We start from the raw sequence: 5,179 nt of genomic DNA on the forward strand, positions 1-5,179 counted from the left end.
GAAATGGCCGAAGATAACAAATGCCTGCCAAATGTTACAGCTACTAGTAGATCTTCCCTTTGTCCCTGACCCACTTCTAGATCACTACATGTTCACCCTCCTTGCTCACTTAGAGTCTGTGTCTTCAGCTACAGGATATCAGCATCCTATCTCTTGGCTACTGTCACTTACTGCCAACCAAGTTATTCTGTTTTTATCACCAAAGACTTTGACCTTGAACAAGCTATGCATCACTTTGTGTTACTACCCAGAATTCTTTCACGCTGAGATCTTCAATCTGAGCACAACACGTTAGGATTATACTCTTCCAAGTCTTCCCGCAATCACTCCTATGGCAACAGTTCCTTGAGTACATTCATATTTAATGGACCTTGACTCTACCTTGCCAGGATGTTTATCAACTACTCTAGTTTCCGTTCTACCCACACCCAGATTATATGGTAGAGACACATTGCTGTCACATCTGTGTCATATCCTCTCTTTCCGTGCTTTGTTTCCCATTGTCATATTCTCTGACAACCTCCTCAATTCTGTGACACCCTCCACAGACATGGGCACTGTCTTTTTATAGCACAAGAACACTACAAAGGGCATAGAAGGAAATGAAGTCAAGCTTTACTTAGATTCCTGGAATGGTACTACCTCATAGCTACACAATTTTGTAATATGCCACGTAATCTAGGGTAGAGGTCCACAGTTTTAGGGCTTCACAAACCAAATCTACCTAGTGCCTATTTTCGTACAGCCTACAAGCTAGAAGTTGCTTTTACATTGTTACACTGTTGGGAAAAAATTGAAAAAGGTATAATATTTTGAGAAATATGAATGTTGTAATCACTTCAAATTTCAATGCCCATAAATACAGTTTTACTGTAATATAGTGATACTCACTTGAGTACTCCTCAATGACAGTCAAATTCTGTGATAGAGGCTATATTTGGGCTGCAAATTCTAAACTATTCTGGCCCAGTACAAGAGGGGGCTGCCTATTCCTGGTTTAGCAGGTCTATTATCTGCCCTTTCTATACTGTAGAGAACAACATCTGGCTGTTAAATATTTGCTAGAGAAAAATCCATCAATTATATAGATTGGTACCATAACATTCATGGTCTCTAACCCCACCTGGAAAGTCAACATGACCTGTAAACTCTCTAACTTTCCTAGTCAGCTATCTCTACGTCAGCCTTTTGCTTTTCTATGCTTCTCAGCCCCCAAACACTTCACGCCTCATCTCAACAGATGCTCTCCTCCTGTGTTAAAGTTTTGTGACTTCACCTACGAACTTGCCTACAGTTGCCTTCCTTCTTTGTTTACTACAGTACTTGTTTCAAGAGTAAGAACTTTTACTCATATCAAGTAAATGCTCCAACCAGTGGCATGATAGTTAATTTTGTATGTCCATTTGACAGAGTTAATGGAAACCCAAACAGCAGGTAAGGTTATCTCTGGGTGTGTCTACAAGGTACTGGAAGAGATTTAGGACCTGAGTCAATAGACTTGAGCAAAGAAAAACTGCCCTCAGCAATATGGGCAGGCCACATCCAATCCATTGAGGGTCAGGGTAGAATCAAAAAGCAGAGGCAAGACAAGTTCATGCTCACTCTAACATCAGAAATCCATCTTCTCCTGCTTTTGGACATCAGAGTTCCAAGTTCTTGCTTTGGGAGCTGCTGAAGCTGAAAATTGATCCTACGTGGGAAGGCAAGATGAGGCCTCATGCCTAAAGCAGTCAAGCTACCTCAGTCTTGAGAAAAACATCTTTCTTGGACATTGTGGGCTAGTAGTTTCTAGGCAAGACTGTGTCTTATAACCTTGCAAAGATATAAATAAATGCCCCTAGTTTTGTTCTAGGGGCCTCGGCCTATCAGGCCTGGTCCACCACCTGATCTCAGCTATTGTCTCTTGTCTTTATTTTCTGGATCCTCTTGCCGTTTTCTCCTGTGGACCACTGAGAGACCAACAGATCCTTACATTTGGTGCCTGCATCAGGGACCCCGTTAAGGAGATACTGATAGGTAGGAGAACGTTTCCCAGATTTTTGCAGACAACGGGGTGGCAGAGCAGATTGGTGGTTCAGTAGTTAGCACTGGAGTAGTTATATTGATAATTATCAGCTGAAAAACATGAGGAGTAGAGGTCTACTGATCTCAAAATATGTATACAAGAAATGAGCTTAAGGAGAGAAATAGGAGGGCCTGCGAGATAACTGAGCAGACTAAGCACCTGCTTAGACTGGGGTTTGATCCCCAGCACCACATGCCATGCTGGCCCTGCCCTTGGGTGCATTGAGTGGGCCACTGAGTCTGGGTGTGGTGTCACATGCCTATAATCCCAGCACTGGGAAGGCTGAAAATAGGAGGATCACTGCAAGTCTGCTGCATAGTGAGACCCTGAACCAAACAGAGAGAGAGAGAGAGAGAGAGAGAGAGAGAGAGAGAGAGAGAGAGAGGTTTAAGAGAAGCCACAAAGAAGTTATATTTAATTAAAAATGGGACAAAGAGTTTCAAGAGCCACAGATGTTTATAGGTGTATATAAAAATGTTTGTTGTTTTCCTGATTGTTCTATTTACATTACTATCTAAGTCTATCGCAAAGAACTTAGCATGGAATACTGTTTTAAAATCAAGTCCCTCCAGGGAGATAGCTCAGTAGAATAAGCACCTGCCTGGCAAGCGCAGGGTCCTGAGTTCAATCCCCAGGACCACAAAACAAAACAAAAATCAAATCCCAAATGAGGAAAGGAGGATGGAGCAAAGGTACAGCAGATAGAGATTAAACCCTCTAGCTTTGCTCATTTAGATGAAAAAGGAGAAAACTCTTTTAAATTGCGAGCAATTGTTCCAAGGCATGTGGCACTGCTCAGGGAGAGGGGCACAAACTGGGTTCAGGGAGGACACTGTGCTAAGTAGGAGGATCATGACTAGGGCATACCATGACCTCAGCATTGGCTATGTGTGTTGCTGGCACTGAACATTTTTTAGGCTCAGCAAAAGTCAGAGCCAGAGTGACAGGTGGCACACATAGGGGCTGCACACTTCCCTACATGGCCAGAGCCCCTTGACTCTTGGGAAGGGGAATGTAGGCAAGTGAGTCCATTCCCACATTAAGGCAATGGAGGCACTGGTAGTAGCTCATCCAGCCCTGAGGCTATGGAGTAAAAGTGTAACCAGAGGCAGAGCCTCAACAACCCAGAGCTCTCCAGGTTTAGCTTGGTGTCACCAATGCTGATTATGCAGAAAAATCAAAGTTATAATTCAATCTACCTAAAACACCGTTTAAATCACTCCAGACTCTCATACCACTCAACTGGTCATTCTTTAACAAAAAGTTAAGCATTATAAATATTAAAAGACATAGGGTTAAATAATAAAACTTAATTAGTTACAAAAACTTAAGGGCTTTCAGATGCAAATGTAGATGGCCTCTGAGTAAGGCAGCTACAAAGGTGCTAGAGGTTACTAACCTAGAGGGATACCAAGGGCCATTCCACTAGAAATAGGGGATCACAGAAAAGCAGAAAACAGTACTGGGGATATAGTTCAACAACACAGCGCCTGCCTTACAAATATAAGGCCACGAGTTCAAATCCTAGCACAAAAAAAAAAAAATTTAAAAAGTTAGTGGTTCTCTTTCCATTAAAACTGACAGTAAAAGAAAGGTTTTTATATTTTTCCCTTAAGGTGTTTAATTTAAAAGACTGTTTACATCCTCAAGATAAAAAGTTTGCCTTTAGTTTAAAAAATCATATTTTCTTTCTTTTTTTTCGAGCTATTTTATCTTTAATGACCTGGCAATAATTCAAAAACATGTTTCCTTTAACGGGGATGCCACCGTTACTGCCACACACTGCATTATCAAAGGCAATGAAGAGACTGGATTCCAAAGATGCTGATGGTAAGAAGTCTTCAGGGCTCACGGGCTGACAGCTGGTTATGGAGTCTCGAAGGGCAGCAGGAGGCAGACGAGACAGGAGAGAGGAGGAACCTTCTTCAGAGGACTGAGCACGGCTGCTGGGTCATGAGCACCTTGAAGCGCTTCTTGATGGTGATTTGGTGTCATGAGTACTTGTCGTCTGGGGAGAACCAAGCAGGATGGGCTGAGCATGTCTGTTGTCCCATTGGGTCAAATTTCTTCAACGTATACACCCGGTCTCCCTGCTCCTTCAAGTAATACTGGAGAAACATTGCCACGCTACTCTATCACTCCTCCACCTCAGGTGCCGCTCTGGCTCAAAAAATCATATTTTCTAGGATTAACAATACTGGGAATATTTTAAAAGATTACTTAAAATTCTTTTGATTCCTAATAAGGTTGATTGCTTGTTTTACAGTCCTAAATTAAAATCAGTATTAAAAAGTTTTGATATTTTACAAACAGATTTAAATGTTTAGAGTATAATCTAAAAGCAGCAGGGTTTAAATAGTCACTTGATTTTGACATCCCATTTAAATAATGTCAGGCCTGGTGAAGGCCTCTAAAGGTGTACAAGCTGTGACCACTTCTACATATTTGAGTCAACTTATCCAACAAAGGTATATTGTGCCCCAAATGGCTCAGGTCAACCCCAAATAATTTTCAGACTTTATTTGATATTAATTGGCTCCATTCAGATTTTGGACTGATTTTCTCTGGCGTTATTAATTATTATCCCCTCAGATCAATCAAATTAATTTGCTTGTTTTCATAGATGGGTCATATTAGGTTAAGGGAGTGTCTCAGTTTTTTTCTCTCATTGCCAGGACAAAATACCCAACACTCAAATTTAAGGAAGGAAAGGATTATTTATCTCACAGTTAGTGGAGTTTCAGTCCACGATCAGCTGGCTCTAAGACCAGCTGACACATGGCAGAGGGCAGCAGTTCATGGCAGCAGAAAACAACAAAACAACAAGAGCAAATGGGAAGAGCAGCTGCAGCAATGGCAACAGAGAGCAAGTCTGTCTCCCTTATGCTGCATTCAGGCCATCTGCCCCAGGCTGGGTGTAGCACTCACACTCATAATCCCAGCAGCACTCACACCCATAATCCCAGGAGGATCATGAGTTAATCACAAACTCTAGAAGTCATCCCCATGACTTACATGAGGTTTTGGAGGGACACCTAGATACAAACCGTAACAGGGAGACTATGTATGGCTTCCTCTTCCAAAATACAAGATACAGGTTTCTCATCACACTAT

General features: G+C 41.9%; 1 pseudogene; it reads right to left on the bottom strand.

Annotated features, from left to right (window-relative positions):
* Positions 1–3,990: 3,990 nt before the first annotated feature.
* LOC101574928 lies at positions 3,991–4,185 on the bottom strand (annotated as a pseudogene).
* Between the last annotated feature and the right edge of the window lie 994 nt (positions 4,186–5,179).

Source organism: Octodon degus, unplaced genomic scaffold (genome assembly GCF_000260255.1).
Source record: "Octodon degus isolate 3935 unplaced genomic scaffold, OctDeg1.0 scaffold00064, whole genome shotgun sequence".
NCBI classification, from domain to species: domain Eukaryota; kingdom Metazoa; phylum Chordata; class Mammalia; order Rodentia; family Octodontidae; genus Octodon; species Octodon degus.